The sequence below is a fragment of the Chamaea fasciata genome, unplaced genomic scaffold, assembly GCF_029207755.1.
Source record: "Chamaea fasciata isolate MVZ Bird 193981 ecotype frontalis unplaced genomic scaffold, bChaFas1.0.hap1 SCAF_5, whole genome shotgun sequence".
NCBI lineage: Eukaryota > Metazoa > Chordata > Aves > Passeriformes > Sylviidae > Chamaea > Chamaea fasciata.
In genome coordinates, this window is record NW_027094090.1 from 71,580,750 (window position 1) to 71,598,826 (window position 18,077).

At 41.3% G+C, this 18,077-nt stretch overlaps 1 protein-coding gene across 2 annotated transcripts in view; it reads right to left on the bottom strand.

Moving 5' to 3' along the window:
* The window catches only part of PDE3A (phosphodiesterase 3A), a 225,572-nt gene that overhangs the window by 119,357 nt on the left and 88,138 nt on the right, over positions 1-18,077 (bottom strand). The window lies entirely within an intron of this gene.

Sequence of the window (18,077 nt, forward strand, 5' to 3'; positions counted from 1 at the left end):
ATTGATTGTACCTGAAGTTCATTAGCACTTTTGCCTTCCAAAAATAAAGGTTTTCTATGGTGACCAGTGTATGGCCCCTCCCTGGTCTCAGAGTGTTAAAGGCTGTCTCCCAGAAAATGAGAGACTGGGGGGAGAGGAAGGGAGAGGCAGACTACCTTACTTCATATTAGTTTAAGAAGTAGAAATGGGAGGGCATCACCTAAGACGACTGCTGAGAGGAAACATATCAACTGCAAATTTCCTGCTTCAGCAGAAAATCTGTCTTATTTCAGTTCACAGTTACAAGATCACACATCCTACCAAATTTAATATAACGATTAAAATAGTTTCAAAATTCAGCCTGAAGATGTAAGAAGCTTTTTTACTCATGCAGTCAATGTCCACGAGACACAAAATGAGTTTCAAATCGATTATGTCCTAAAAGCCTTAACCAACTCTCCTTTCACTTTTGTGGCTATGTCATAAAAGCATGGCCAAGGCAACATTGCTGTATTTCATCTCTAAGTTCAATGGAAAACTTACTGTCTTCTCATAAGAAAGGCAAAGCATGTCACATTTCCTGAGCTTTAGCACAGAAATATTTATATTTCTTTTCCAACTCCTTTTTCACACTTCTCTCTTGCACTTGTTCAGACCTAGTTTCTCCTTCCTCTGTATTATGAAGACAATTCCGTGTGCCAAAGGAAATGCACTTGAGAAATCTTGGGTCCAAGAAGGAACAAACACTAGAGTCCATCCTTTCCAAGAGCAGAGCAGGGAGCATCTCCTGAGCTCGGGGGCTCCCCAGCTGCCCTGCTGGCAGCAATGCCAACTCCAATGCCAATGAAAAACAACCAGGATTTCCCAGTTGTCTGTCACGAGGCCCTGAGACAGCGGGGGACTTCTAGAAATTGTTTAAAAAATCTCCACTTGTGTGCAAAACGGCTTTGGATAGCACACGCCAGGGAAACTGCAACTTAAAAGGACTCCTGAGCAAGTACAAGGCTAAAAAAATCCAGGGGGAAGAGGAAATTCTTGTCTTTCATCTCCTACACACATGAACTATCACTTCTCCTGGGGAAAGTACTTGCATAAGCTTATATAAGGAGAATAAGCTTCAAGTAGGATATATATCTAAATAAAATCATCTGCATTCAGACTCTTCCTCCCAGATGTTAAAATTAAATAAAGACACTGCTACTGGAAGCCAGTCTAGCTGCTGTATTTATCACTGAGACTGCCTAAAAAGCTACACTGATGACACACTAAACCCGACTGGACCTGCTGCTGACTTTTCCACAAGAATTCACAGGGTGCTGCCACAGTTGTGGTTCTGATTTACAGTTCTGACACTGCTGTGGAAAAGGGAGAACACAGCACCTTCATCCAGAGCGCTGGTGGTCAAATAGGCTCCCCAGGGCAGTGGTCACAGCACCATGAGTTCCAAAAGAGTTTGGACAACACTCTCAGACACATGGTCTGATTTTTGGGGCCATGTTGTGCAGGGCCAGGAGTTGGAGCCAATGATCCTTGTGAGCCCCTTTCAGCTCAGGATATTCCATGATTCTGTACCATGGAAGCCTCAGAAATGCAGTTTATTCTGTATCTGCTAAAAATTTGCATTCCTGAGCCTAAGAATAGGCAATTATTCCCATTCATCAAAATTATAGGCCCTAGAAACTGTTGAACCCATTATGTGTAGCCCACGGCCAATTGCTATGCATACAATTGAAAATAAGATTTAGACGTCTTTCAGCCTCTTGAAAGGATTTTTTAAAAAGTCCATAGGTTATTGCAATAAAATTCACCCCAGAGCACCACTCAGAAAGCAGTTTTATCAAAAACCTGAATGATAAGATTGGCTCAGATTCCCTTCTTGAAAGAACATCCATATCTAATTAAGCGCATAAATCAGACTGATGAGAAAGGAAATTTGCCCCCTGAAGATACAGCCTATGCTATCAACTTTTACCCACCCATAAACTCCTTCATTTCATTTCACTCAGCTTTCTTAGTCTGTGGTTGTTGCTCAATTACCAAAATATATTCACTACCTATTACAACCTCCTGTACCTCAGCAGGTTGTAAAGTCAAGTCAAGTGAAGTCAATTCCTTCACTTTTTCCAGGGCAAATGCAGATTCTCATACACATAAAAAAAAATCCAGACTGTTCCTGCTTTCACTTTTTACATATCAGAGCATCTTCCTGTGCTGTGTGTTCTGGTTTTAGGCTCAGTCCCAGACTGCAGGAAACCCCCTTCCTGCAGGGTTTCACCTCCTACAGCTAGAGGTTGTTTTCACCACAACAGCCAGAGGTGGCACAGGTTATTCCATTCAGGGCTTACAATTCCAGTTGGAGTTTGTTACCTTAAACAGTCCCAGCTGAACATGGGACAAGCAGATGTACTGATCACCACAGCATTCACACTAGGACTGGGAAATCAGTGCTGGCTATGTCAGTCCTGTCCTCTCCACAAAAAAGCCGAAGGAAATCATACCATTCATGATCATACTACTCATACTCACTCCCAAATCTGTCCCATGGTGGAAAGCCATCCTTCTTCTGTTTGGCTAGAATGCAGTCATTCCAGGCTGCCTTGCCTCACCTGCATGTGGGTCAATTTAACCACTGTCATCCCAGACTCACAGCAAACCCCATAATTCCATTAAATCAGCTTCTCCAGCTGAGGTTGCTTTTTGTGCTCTTTGCTTTGAGTTTAAAAAAAAAAAAAAATCCTTAGAATGTTTATAATGCCGGCCTGTGGAGACGCAGCTTCCCCTTTGCTGCCTCCTTCTATGTGCACGGAGCAAACCTCAGCACTCACACTCCGCTCCCCCCACGTGCTGACCTTGGCATGCTCAAGTGGTGGCAGTGAAAGGAGAAATCTTTCCTTCAGACATGTGAGAAGCTGATGCACAAAGAATGAAAAAAAGGAACTTGCCCTGCAACCGGTAGCGCTGGGGAGATAAGGGCAGGGTCAGACAGAACCCGTAGCAGTGCAGCTGATAACCCGGCTATCTGCTGCAGTTACCAGATAATGCATGAATCCGGTCTTTCAGCCTCTCAGAAAAATACATGGGCTCTGTTCACTGAGCTTAACATACTCCAGAAACCATTCATTCTTCTGTTTCTCTGCAGATTCCTGAATGCTCACCAAGCCTTGGACAAGGATTTGGTACCATTAGGTTATCAGCAAGCACTCCACCCCTGGCCTGCTCTCAAGATGACTTTTGCATCTCTGCAGTCCAGTAATCTTGAACAAGTTATATGAGGAATGAAGATCCTCCTCCAGGGCTGAAACCACCAAATTAATATTTCCACAACAGAATCCCTTGACTGAGATCATCACTGCCACACCTCAAATAGTGTGCTTGGGTCCCTCACTACAAGACAGACGTTGAGGTGTTGGGATTCTGTCCAGAGAAGGGCAACAGAGGTGGTGAAGGGTCAGGAGAACAAGTCTTTTGAGGAACAGCTATGGGATATAGGGTTATTTGGCCTGGAGAAAAGGAGGCTTAGAGGAGACCTTGTCACTCTCTACAACTACCTGAAACAAAGCCGTAGTGAGGTGGAGGTTGGCCTCTTCCCCCCAGTAACAAAGGATAAGAGAAGAAGAAATGGCTTCAAGTTGCGCCAGGCCAGGTTTAGACTGGATATTAGAAATAAATCCTCTCACCCCCCAAGAAGGAACTCAGTCAACTGCAAAAATCGTGAAAAAAACCCCTCAACCCATAGAGGAATGACCATTACGCCCATCTGGCCAGGGCTAAATTGTGACTTAAAGCACCACCCTATCAATGAGTCAAGGCAAAAAGCTCAGTGCAGAGAGATGCTGCACAAGCATCCCAACAAGACTAACAGACATCTCCAGCTCTAATGCATTCCTTCCTTCTTTCCCAATATTGCAGGAAATTTGCACTGAAGAAAAAGCACCCACACTCTACTCATGAGTTTCAGTAATGGATGTGATGCTCACTCCCACACTCTGCTTGAAGACAAACTAAAAGGGATGATTATCAGCTCAGCAATTTGTTAAGCTTGAGCCCTAGGACTTCAAACATTTCCTACAGAACGTCAAGGGAAAGTCTCCATATTCTCAAGCGAGTCTGTGGCCAATTCACAGCTAAGTCTTTATGATGAGGGCCACACATTAATGGCCAAGCAGGAAGCAAAAGGCATACCACTGAAATGGGCTGCGACTTGCAAGTATCTCACCAGCAAAGGCGCTGGCATTTTCCTGCCTTTTCTGAACTTGTTCCAGCTCTTTGAGAATAATGCCTCCCTTAAAACTACACACAGTCTTCAGTGTCTGCTGATGCTGCACCTTCATCCTCTGCTGCAGCCCAACAGCACTGCTAATACCAGGGCTACCAACTTCAGAAATGGTGGGGGAAAAGAAATGGGAAAAGGACTGTCTAGCTCACTCCTGCTATCAACAAGCTAAGCCACAGCAATGACAAGCAGCAGGAGGTCTGGTGAAAGGCTGCTGTGTGTAGAAAGCTGAAGAACAGAAATAGCATCATGGGAACCCAAGCTCAGGTTGTTTCAAAGGACACTGAAAGAGATTCATAGAGCCAACTTACAAGCATTTCCACATTTCCAGCCAAGGAGATAACCACTTACTGGTGCAAGTCTCATCATTAACATAAACAAAACCATACCTCATACACACACATATGGAATAGTTTGTGTGTTTAAGATAATTTTTGGTTTCTCTTTCAGGGAATTCAGTCACAGCTGACACTATGGTAGAAGGTGACCTTATATAGCATCTGTGTTGCAACGTGTGAATGTGTTGCTAGGGTGAGCTAAGGATAGGAACTAAGCCTTGGCTCTATATTTTCTGGCTTTTTTCAGCTCATGTCAGCCCTTATTGTTATTTCCACACAGGGAGAGGAAGGTGTGATTAAGAGGAAGAATACTGTTGCTTTGCTTGGCTGTTTCTTGGCAGTTGGTGGATTTTGCTAAAAACCTTATCAGGATAAACCTCTTTCATGTAGTGGAAGCGTTTTCATCTACAGGAAAAGATATACTGCAGCTGAGCTGTTCCCCAACCCAACATCACACACAGCCTCCCTGTCAGCAGAGGCCTTCATCCCTTCTAACCTGCAGGAAAGGAAGACTGAAGTTTAATCTCTTTGAAAATAACCTTTTAGGTCAAGTTTCAAGTACTTATTGGGAAATAACACAACCTAACACACTCAGGCAGACAGATGATTCACTCCCAGCTATTAGCACTACCCCATTTTACCTTTCCTGGAAATACAACCCACCCAATATTTTTTCTTATTTCCCTACTCTTTCAAACACCTATTTAAACTGCACATGCCTGTGTCCCCCAGTAAGAACTGTGAGATATATTAAGAACAACTTTGAAGTCCACAGACTGTGCTTGTTATTTCTGGTAGACAACAGAAAAGGTTAGCAATTAATCACAGTCTGCAATCTGCACTTAAAAAGTGGCAATTATTGATAAATGTGTTCCCTCTTCAAGCACGTTACTGAGAACTGGTGAGAAGTCTGGACTACTACAAAACCTGAAGACATTAACTGGCCAAATAGCTTTTGAGGCCAGAACACAAATACCAGCCTTGCTAATTGAAAAGATGACGTCATTGGACTGATTTATGAAAGGCACTGCTGATGTTTAGATTAGGAAAATTTACTTGAGATGGCCAAAGTAAACTCCATGGCCTTTGTTTTGGATAGTTCAGTTTATGGAGCTGTCATTTTAAAGAGCCATTAGAAATAAACAGATACGTGGTGACAGAACCTATGGAAGAGGCTGGGGTGGGGGTGGTGGTGCTGGCACTGTTTTATTTTTAAACCCACATACAACTGGCCCAGCAGTGTTTCATCTAGGCTCTCACTCTTGTCCCCTCTCAGCAGTGAAAAGTTTCCAATACAGCCTTCTGCCCAAAATACCATTAATGATAGCAGCATATGTTGTTTACGATACAGGTCTACTCAGTGTTCCAACAACGAAAAAGTAGGGAATATTCTATATTCCTGAGAGAAGCAGGTTGCAAATACTCTCCCTGAGTCACAAAAATTCGCTAGACCACAATTCAGGTAGTTTCCAAGAATTCAAGCGGTGGATGAAATGATTAATAGTCAGAGCAGCGAATTAAAACATTTGGGATGCTTAGAATTATTACCGGTTTATGGACTTTAATTACAAGCAGTTTTCCTTTCTTAGCAATTTCATTTTTTTTCTATCTGATATATTTGACATTTACTGCCTTTTCCTGGCTGAAGACTGGAACACAAGGATGTTGTAAGGCACCCTACCCCAAAACCTTGGAGCTTTCCTTGTGCAACAACGAGAGACACGCTCTCCTGTACAGATTGCATTGAAACAGGTGGCTTGAATACAAGGAGCCAAGTGGCATCCATTCCCCAAAAAAGAGCAGAAACTCCTCCAAGATCTGACTGCCAGGCCCTGTGATGCACAGTAAACTCTTCTTTTTTTCTGCATTTACACGGGCTTTACCTGTTCAACCAAACATGTGGAAAAGCTGCTGTCCAGCTGGATGGGGGCTGCCACAATTCCCTTGTAATGTCAGTGGATCCCAAATATTTATTGGCTCAGCTGTTCAACACACAGCAAAGGGCGGAAAAAAAAAATCAAAAAAATGCCTGATTGCTCGCAACAAATTATGGGCTTCAGATAGAGACACTGCTAAAGAGCATGTACAGGCACTTGGAACAATTATATGAAGTTTTGGGGGAGATATAGAAGAATAAATATCCAGAAGAACACAGGACTAAACTAAGTAGTAAATGTCATAACTGCCTTGTAATAAGGGAAAGAATAAAAAGGTGTAAGGGAATAGGTAAGGCACTTGAAGGAGGACACCTGTTTCAATCATTTCATAGGACAGCAGAAAGAAATTATCTAAATGTTGGTTTTGGAGCCAGAATCTCTTGCATATGGTGGGACTCTAGACCCCACCAGTCATGGCCAGAGCAAAAATTAACTAGAGAGATTAACTAGATGCCTGTTAAGTGTCACATAATTAGACTTAACCTAGACTAATCAATTAGGCATATCAAATTTATTTAAAGCCTCTGTCTTCCAGGTTCTGTACTCCCTGAAGTGTGAGGTACCTCAAAAAAGTGTCACTTGTTTGCCACAAAAATATCAAATGTTTTCTGAAATCATTAAAAAAAAAGTTGCCATTTTGAATTTCCAAAAACTTTCACCTGTCTTAGATGGGTGTTCTCTTCAGGGAAAAGGGAGAAAGAATATTGTGCAAGGGAAAGTTCCCACCTTATTATAAATGCAATCAAAAAAACAAGCGGACCTTAAAATTCCCAGCTTTTTTTATAACCATGAGTAGAATTCAAATCAGCTCACGAGTAATTCCTGGGTATTTTAGATAAGTTAAGCATTAACTGCTGAGGGAAAAAGAGAGTTATCCAAAAAAGATTGCTGTGTTTTCTACCCATTGAACCACAGTAGGGCAGACTCTGCCCTATAACCCATTAAAGTAACTTCAATTGGCTTCAGTGGTTTACATTGAATTTTTAATCAATGTACCTATATTAATCTTTCAGTAAGCAGCTTTTCAAGGTCTAGTACAGTACAAGGAATTTCATACATGCTACTTCAAATAGAAATTAAAGTGAAAAAGTTTAAACAAAACCCAACAAAACCAGGCAGAAAAATCCCCTACAACTTCCCAAAAGCGCAGTGTAAGGGATAAAAAAAGAGGCAATTTCAAATACATGATCTTAACTAAAAAGCCACAAAAAAGAAACATCAACACTGCCCCCTCCCCCCCCCAAAAAAAAACCCCCAACTAACCAACCAAAAAACCAAAGAAACAAGCCACAGAAAGAGAAGAAAAAAATCCCAGTGACATCTCAGAATAAATAACAATAAACTCCCTGCTGATTAGTAGTGCACTCCCAGTGCTCCTTCTCCACAGTCTCCAAACTCCAAACACAATGTGGATTTCCCTCCTCTAACTGGCCACGTGGATTTGGGAAACTGATAGAAATTTAAGACCTTTACCATTCTCTCCAGGACAACTAAAACTGTTTAACAGGTTAAAACCCAGCCTTTTGTTTGCTTTCTTGGAGGAGGAAAGGGAAATCATTTAGGCATCTTCATTCAAGGAAAACAGTGCAATGGTACAGTTTTATTTGCAATGCCATTATATCCATTATTTACTAAAAAATTAGATATTTAAAAACAGCACACAAAGCAATTGGCATCCGTAATTATCGGAGGTGCTTATCTTGAAGAAACTGTAGTCATTTACATTAAAAAGTAGCATCCCTCAACAAACTTCACCTCCTGATATTTCACCTCAGTTTTGACATAAGCTGAGTAGTAGCAATGTCTTCCTGACTTTTACTTTTGCAAAAAGTCCGTAAGATGATGGTTTGAAAATCCAGTATTACCTGTAAAAGACTGAATTACCTTACCACAAAATCTTTTTGTGGATATTTAATAGTTTATGTCTACAATGGAAAGACAGAAGGCCTTCTCCAGGCCTACTGAGCAAATCAGCAGAGGCAAGATTAAAACTCTTACTCTCCTAATGCTTTGAATATAGGAAACTCACTGTCAGAATGGGATAGTTTTTTTTAAAAGAAGTCTCCTTCAGACATGCACACTCACTCCCATCAAAAAAAGTGCCAAACAGCATTCCCTTAAACTTTCCAAAAAAACCTTTTGGAGTGAGAATACGGAAAAATTTCAGCTCTGAATTGCCTGCGAGTTCACAGCTCCTGTTTTCACATACTTCTAACAATAAAACTTCATTACATAACTGCAGTGTTGCTCTTGCCATAGGAAATCTTTCAGATGACTTCCACGTTGCATGTGGCAGGTCATGCCCTCGCTGGAGCAAGCAGAGGCAGCTCCAGCAAAGCTGTGCCTCAGTTGACAGCAAATGATAATCAACTTCCATGTCCCTCAAAAGCTTTCACAGCAACATCACAGTAAACACTGCAGTCGTGCCTGCTCCAGTCTGAAAAACTTGAGCTATTTCACAAGATTTTCCTCACTTTAACAAAGCAAAAAAAAAAAAGAAAAAAGAAAAAGAAAAAAAAATTAAAATCTTTCTACTTGGTTAACTACAACCAATACACTAAATCACAAACCAATTGGTGTCAATGGACACTGTGGTACAGCTGCACCCATTTAAAAGAACAGCTGCTCAAGAAATAAAAGCACATTCTTTTCATCCAGGCTCAAAACTTTCAGAAACATGAGTGACACATCTGCCTAAGTGAATATTTATTAGCAACACTAAGGGCTCCTCCTTAGATCCCCAGTGTTTTGTTCCGGGCCCAAATCTTCTCTCAGCATAAAATTACGCATTTTTTGTGACTGATCTGGCTTCCACGAGTAGATGCTTTTGCCAAACATTAATAATAATTATTTGTCTTCAGATTCATCATATACTCAGTGTCACCTATACATGTGAGGGTGTTCTTATAAGACCCCCCCAAAACCAGCTGCTCTTTATAGCTGTTCCTATGCCCACGTGGAGCCCCCCCAGCAAGGCCCATCTTTACTGCAGGCATCTGGGTTTGTGGCAGAGGAGGAGGTTTTACTTTTTCCCATGGCCTCTGTGTCATATCCTGTTTCTCAGGGTCCTCCCATTCCCCTAAACATGACTTATCTCTCCAGCACTTCTCTTTCTCAGACTCCAGGCTGACTATCCTGCTGACAGGGAAGCAGCATGGATGCCAGCTTTGCATGTAATTACATAAAGACTTCAAACCATGCTCCGCTGTTTCCTGGCCTTTGGTGATTCTAAGAAATAAAAACTTGAGTATTTGAGGTTTCTGAAATGTTTTGGAATGCAAGATACGAGTGTTATGCAGAAGTACTGTTTATATTTACTTGGTTTACCAAAGAATTTAGTTCAAATAAACCTTGTAAGTGATAGAAGTAAGAAAGTATTTGTTTGCAAGACTACACTCAAAAATGACTAAAATGTGTTACCAGATTAAAAAGTTACAGATGCACAAGCACAAGCCAAGACCAAATTCTGCTGTCCTTAATCAAGCAAGATGACCCTAAAGCTACTGGAGGTCTAAGACAGTCAAGAAGAGGAGGAAACTGGATCTTTAACATGTTGGTGTACGGAAACATTACAGTACTCACCCCCTGTAGAGCTACTTACATCTGGGTCTGAGAACAGATGCTACAGTAGTACTGGAAGTGGGGTGAGATTTGGTGGGTTTGGTTTGCTCATTTTGGTGGCTTCTTCCCTTCCCTGGACATAATCCAGGGACAGCATGTGGAAAATAGGACGCAAACAAAAGGAAGGAGTGCTCCTGAGAAAAATATTCCTAACAGATCTATGCATGGGTCAGGAAATGGACAACTGACCCCTGCTCGGGAAAGATTTTATCAATGAAGAGATTTTTGGTTTTACAATCAGCATCATTGCAGAAGGGTGGAGGAAGGCTTATCAGATCTGCTGCATTATTTCTCAGCTTTACACAAGAGATTTAAAAAAACTGCTATGGAAACGCTGGCCTTTAATGTACAAAAACCTTTTAAGGAGGATCACAGAGCAGGGGTGAGTATCTGCTAAGAAGTTCCATCTGCTGAAGTCAGTGGTTCGAGCAGCTTCCTCTGTGCAACGTGAAGCCTTTTCCAAACACACACTTTGCTAGCCAAAAAAGAAATACAAGATGCGCTCACATTTGGCCCCAAATGAAAGCCTTGAAATTATTATGGGTTCTAGTGAATATCAGTAAAAACAAACTTTTTCTTTCTTAACAATCCTCCCCCAAACACCTCTAAGGAACAAAGGCTAGGACAAAAATTGTCTCAGTGCTTACCCAGAAACACAAAGAAATAAATTTTCTACAAGCCTGATCAAATTAGGCAATCGAGTAGTCCCAGAACAGGGGAACCGAAAAGCATCACTTAGTGAAGTCCTGGAAGGGAGAAGATAAGCAGGCGAGGGGAGCACAAGTGATCAAAATCACGGCTCAATGCCAGATGTGAGGTCAATTCTGTTCTCAAGTATGTAGGCACACATTATTCCTTTATAAAATGGACTACTGCATTTACACAGCAGAGCAGCAGTAGCCAGCTCTAAGAGGTTCACTCATAAATTTGGCAGAATACACACACAAATTCAATGTTATACAGAGCCCTTTCTGGACTCAAGGGTGAAGGGAATAAACAACTTGTTTTCAGCGACATCTGAACTGCACAGACAGCACAGAGAATTATGGTTCCGTATTTTCCTATTCTGAACTGAAGGAAGAAAGCGTTGGCCACAAATGTAAGGCTCACGTTACTGAGCTCTGTTCAAATATTCCCCTCATTTAGACCACAGACCTCAGAAATGGGTCTCATTTTTCTTTCCCTCCTTTTTGAAAACCTAAGGCAGTAATTCAGACATGCAAATGTAAGAACTAGTTAAATTTTAAAATACCTTCATACCAGGAGGTACCAGAAGAGGTTTCTAAACTGCTCTTCCAACAGACATAACTATCCACTTTTTGAAGCAAACCACTTCCACAGTGCTCCAAATACAGAGGAAGGAGCTGAGCCCACATTTTTTATATAGGATGATTTGATGCAGTGCAGGTACTGAATAAAAACCCCAAGCAGCCATACAAACTGGTCTGTCTCTAGCCCACACAAGTCCTTCTGCATCCGTAAGATTGCCACGGCTACTTCTCCAACCTCTTACGGATCTCTTTCAAACCCACCCAGATCCTCTCCACACTCACCTGCTCTCTTTGCTATTTAAATGTACTCCATTTCCCTAATGCAAAGCCCACCATTTACAATGGTAAAATGTATAATTAAATGTAGAAGTAAATGGTAAAACGTATAATGCATTCAACTTCATCTTTGAGTCAGTGAACAGACACAAGCCATTACTGTCACTGGCATATGTATGAAATTTTGTCTTCTCTTGTCTAACGGCTCTAGGATAAAATCATCTAAGGAAATTCCACATTTTAAAAAATACTTTTCTACACCACAGTTCCATCTAGGTAGAACCGGGATCAGTCATGCCTAGCAGTATAAAAAGGCTGTGGACCCTCATCATCACCCCACTTTACCTCACACATGCTTTACAAGCAGTGGTAGCAACGCCCTGATGGTTTAAAATTCCGAGTTCCAACAACATTGAATCAACAGCACGTTTGGCCCAGTCCATGAGCCATTTGAAAACTCGTAGGGAAGACTTTCAAGCTCTCTTTGTTACATTCACACGGGTTGTGGGTTGTGGTTGCTGTTTAAATTCAGCCTTCAAGGCTCTGGCACTCTGGGGACTTTGGTGGAGCCTGGCATGGGGTCAGTCCTGCTGCAAGTGGCTGCCAGGGAGAGAACTCTCCCTGTCTGGAGAGAGGCACACAGCCAGAACCTGCACCAGCCCATTCATGCATCCCAACAACAGCCCAGCCAGCTGCCATTTTTTTTTGTGTGTCACTTTACAGCAGGACTGGCCTCTTAAGGGGTTTACCAAAATAAAAGCAAGAAGCTGTTAGTCACGTTTAGGACCACCAGCGTCCCCGTTTGAGACCGTGTTCTCCATTATTCCTGCCGTTTGACATGCTTTCCCTTTGCCCTGAGACATTCTTTCCATTGAATTTCCAACAGAATGAACATAAAACAGGCTGAAAAAAAAGCCATTACTCTGAAATAATAAGAAACAGACAAAGCCATAGCAATTTCTGTTGGCGCAAGACAAATTAGTGGAATTTAACACATAGCCTGATGAGTACCTCCCACCAAAGGATCAGCCATAGACAGATGAAAAGATTAGGAGTAGCCATTGCCAAATAAAAATTCTTATTGAAGCTAAGAGAAATCCAGTTTCAAGGAAAGTTCCAAGCAAAGACTAAGAGCATTGTAATGCTAGCAGCGTTCCATGCTTTTTCACTAAGTCAGGAATTAGAAACTTGTTTGGTTTATGAAGAGGAATGCATAACACTCTTGACCATGACAGGGAAGAATTGGAACAGATCACACCATATGTCCTTTCCAGACCTAAGATTTTTAAAATGACTGAATACTGAGAGCAAGATGGTTCCAGATGGTTACTTGTTAGCCTGTTATCCTGCCCTTGTGATTCCCTCTCTCCTTCCCAATCAAGTGTACTTTCTCTCAGCTTCCAAAGCACTTTCAATCTCAAATGAAACATGGTCTCAGGAAACAGTACATTATTTCAGAGTGCTAAGTTTGATGTAAATTGCAGTTGAAACATGATAACATTTTAAGTGATCAATTAATCTGGTCAGCATTCTAAAATGCCCAATTATATGGTTAACACAAGCATGCTGAGAGCTTGAAAGCTGAGCTAAATGAGTAATGAAATTCTCTGGCTTTGTGGTTCAGTAAAAATGAAGAAGAGAAGTGGGGGGAGCAGAAATCATCTTAGGCCAAGAAACAGCAAAATTTCAAAGTAACCCCAAGAGCAGGTTCTTCTCAAAATAAAGATTTATGTCATTTTTGGCTAGCACATATTTCTGTTAATCGTTAAAAAGTGAAACATAATTTAACATTTAAGTGCAAGTGACAAATTCTGCTTTGAAATAAGGTCTGAAAAATTTTTACCTAGCTCACTTGGTATTTCTAGAGTTCATCCTATTGTCGCCTTTAATCCCTTGGCTGAAAACACTCAAATCATGTTAGTCCTCTTCATTTTGTTAAATATTTGTGATGGGGTGACAGAAAGGACATGCTACTCTACTAACCATACTTTTCTTTGCACAGGTCAGCAAATGCTGCTAAGATGCCATTGAAGCCTTAAAAAGACTTCACTCCCAGATGATGCCCACACAGCTGCTGATGCCAACATACAAAATCCAGGGGAACACAAAAAAACAGCTTAGCTTGAGTTCCAAAAGGACTTCTCTCAAAAGTGCTGCACACTGAAACTGAAAAACCCAAATGAATCTTTAATTAAAATATTTTATAAGCATAGAGCAACTGAGGTTGGAAGGGACCTTTGGAGTTCATCTGGTCCAACTCCACCCAAAGCACAGCCAACTTAGCAACTTCATATTTCGCATACTTTTCCAAAGAGACAACAAGAGTAAGCACAACCACAATGATTTAGAAAGGAATATCAAAATCTTTGGGACTTAGATAAAAACAGAGTGTGCAAAACCAAAAAAAAAAAAGAGGAATAAAATGCAAGCCCCCATAAGTGCTCTCTAGGTTACCTGCTGTTGATAAAACACTCTCCCTTTACAAAATGCACCTAAGTCCAAGAGGAGGCATGGTATGAAACCTAGACAAGAATGAGATGGTGGCAGATGAATAAAGGCACTTCAAAATTACTCTTTTCTCTTCATGTATTTTTCTTTCCACTGGTGTCCAAAATGCAGACACTTTACACCATTTTTTGGCAACTGATAAATTAAACCAAAAAAAGGGAATGTTTTTAAATGCTATGTGTCTCCATGTCTGGACTCACTGGAGGTCACACTTTTGGCATGGGGAAGTCCCTGAACAGTTCACTGCAGTTTCAGTTCAGTGTCCCTCACCCAGCTGGTATCAGATGTCTAAGAGGATGGTCCAGGAGCTCCTTGACAAGCAGTCTCTGGGGAGGTCTCTTCGTAAGCCCTAACATTGGATATCATTCTCTAGAATGCTGTATTGTACTCCTTTCTGACACTTTTGCTTTTCTCCCTCAAATAAAAATAATAATCCCCACCCCTCCCCAATCCAACAAATCCTAAACATTATTTTTTCTTGTAAAACCCAGACCACCATCGTTGAGAGAGGCCAAGAAGCTCACACAAAACATGATAAATTTATCTGTACATTTTAATGTCAACGAAGGTACAAACAGGCTGAGATCTGAGATGCACAAGCCCGGGCTTTTGTCAGGGCACCCATGAGAAAATTACAGTCCTCCTGTGTGACCTTTAACAAGAATCTCAAGTGCCATCCTTTCATAAAAGTTGAGCTGACTAAGCAGGAGGATAAGGTTAAGTCAGAGAGCCGAGACTCTTCTATAATCAGGAGACAGTGACAGGAAACTCCTGAAGGTAATTCACATTGGTGTGAAAAAAGGAAAGAACTGAGAGGAAAAGGAAGTGGAGGAGAGTAATGAAAGATTTCTGAATGGGATTTAGGAAAACAGCACAACATCTGATTTTCCTTGTAGCCTTCTAAGCCCTTTAAAACAGTAAGATTAAAGCACACATATATTGAAGGAACCCTGAGAACAAAGATAATACAGCCCTTGGGAAATGGTAAGGCTGGAACTCAAGAACTGCTCTTTCTGAAAAATTCTCTCTGCCAGATGAGAGATGTACATATATTTGATCAAAAATAAACAAACAACACTCACTGTGTAGTTTCATATTCCGTACGACTTATTGTTGCACTGTATTGTTAAATACGTATTCCAAGTGTAATTAATTTTAGATATTGGAGGAAAAAACCCCACTGTTTTTGAACATGAATGGCAACAGGGTGCACTTAACACTATTTCTCCTTTTCAAACACATCTTTACACTTGACTTAAAAATGTAGAATGGGAGCATAATACCTCATTCATTGCTAACAGCACTATGAATGAAAGGCTCTCTGAACATCTGTTCAATGATATTTAATGCATGGTCTAATAAGCATTGGCATTTCCCGCTCACAGATTTGTAGGAATTACATATGGGCTACAATTCTGTTGACAGATCCTTGCTCCTCTGGAAAGGCTCTGCCCAGTCCTGGAGGCTTTGGTTTAATTCCTTAGGGACATCACTATATGCTTGCAACTCTGGCTAGTTACACTGAGCCAGGTCTGATCATGGCATTGGACACACATTGTCTAAATACCATAGAGCATCAAAAGCCACTTCCCAAATTAGCTGTTGCTAGGAGAGAAGGGAATGACAGAGAAACACAGGAAGCAGAAACACTGGGTTTTGTTTGGTTTTTTTTTTTCACAGAGCTGGCGTTTATGAGGCATTATCATAAAGTTTACTGTCATCTCCACAGTCTCTTCCCAGCCCTTTAACTCATTGTAGAGTTAAAGCAGCAATCAAAGAAAACAGCAAGGAAGTTCAGAAACCACCTTCCTTATTATACAAAAATAATGCTTTTTGCATAAAAAACAAACACCTCAAATTTTTTACAGTTCTGGACTTGGAAATGCAAAGCACGTAAGTTAATTTTGATTTGCACATGAAAGCACACTCACTCCCTATTTCCCTATTTAATCTTTTAAAATCCAGCAGGGAAAGCTATTTTACTTCAGGGTAGTAGAAGGACAAGCAATAGAGACAATTTTTCAAGGCTTATTCCTTGCATTTGAATATTCATAGAGACGAAGAGACCTGAAATTTATGCAATATTAGTCACACTGAAGAGGTCCAACATAATGACAATGCAAGAACTAACACAACATCTGCGTGAAAGAAACCTGACCCAGCATAAGTAATATCTTTCTTGGTTTGTAAAGCTCCCTGTGGACTTCATCCAACATACTTTGTGGATCTGCTCTCTCTCTATTCCCCTGCTGCAAACTTGCATTCATCTGAAGCTGGCTGCCTTCTCAGCTCTCTGCATAACCTCAGTGCTCTGGCTGCTTGAGCCAATTCCTCTGCAGCTCTTGCTGTCTGGAGTAATCTCCCTGTGCATCTACACCTGCACAGCTTTTCTCCTCTCTCATCCTCCCCCTCTCCACTTCATGAATGGCATTACACAGCCCAGCAGTGCTGAAACACAATTCAAACCAAGAAAAAGAGAAAAACCCTGGTGAAAATAAAGCCATTGGAAACAATGGGTTGTTATCCAGCATACATAATGATGGAACAGGAAAAATAGCAGGATGAAAGCATGCAACTTTCAGGATGAGGAAAAGCTGAGGAATGGGCCAGCCCAAAGTCCTTATCAGGCACAGAGGCTGATGCACTAATCCACACTTCTCACTGCTTGTAATCCTGCTGGGACCTTTTCTCTTCCAGAAAGACCCTCAGAAACCTTCACTGGATAAATTGATGCCTTAAGATTTAGCTTCATATTTCCAGATTCTGTGCTGCCTAGGGGTGTAGTTCAGAGCCTCATACTAAGTGTCACTCAGCTCTCTTCACAGAGTAGGGAGACAAAACAAATCCTTTTCCTGCTGAAGACCAAGGACAACTTTCAGGCCCAAAAGCACAAACAACAGTGGCTGAAGGGAGGAACAAGAAGGATGAAACCTCGCCACCTGAAGCTGTAACTGGACAATTGAACCCCAAGATGCAAATGGACCAAAACTTATAAAAGCGTGAGACCTCATGACCAATCAGCCATTTGTGACCATTCTTAGTCCGCCTTGGGTGTAGCCCTGGTCAGGCCCTGTCCTGCCCAAGGTGTATCCTGGAGGCCTTTCAATAAAAACCTGCTTTACTCTCTAGCTCTGCCCAGTCTCTGTTTCAAAGACCATTTAAACACCGTTTAAATATCAGAAAACTCTTCTGTGTACTTAATACAAGTGATTTTTGGGTGGTGACTGGCAGCTTGAGCAGCCCACGTACAAAGCCATCCAGCTCCTTGCCCTGATTCCCAAATGACATACGACTGTCACCTGACACCTCTGCCACCCGTATTTGCTGCTCCTTGACTAAATACAGATAAATTATTGAGCATCATGGGAGATAACAACCCCGGAGAACATGAAATAATGCTCTGAAATATGGTCATCTGACAGTGGGGAAGAACAAGATGTAAAAGTGAGGGGCATGCAGACAACTCAGCAAAGACCTGAGGAACCCAGCTGAGATACCAGATACTGCACACGTCTTATCTTGAACATAACAATCAGAAAAGTAATGGAAAATGTTGATTAAGTTCCTCTCACCCCTGGTTACTTGGAACTGATCTGTATTTCCCTGTTGTCAAAATACTTTTCACTAGATCAAGAAAAACGTGCCTTCCAGAAAATGTCTAGATTATGAAATACTTTAGACAGCCAACCTTGGTAAGAACAGTAGATTTTTACAAATTAGGTTTGAATTCACAAAACTGGCACCAATGAATTAAACTGTAGCCTTTGGTTTACTCCGAGCTACCAGATGTGGAAAGTATGACAGAAACCTTAAATATTTGGTCCCTGGTCTCTGCACATTTTGTAAGCAGCAGACATTTCCATAAACCTGTTCA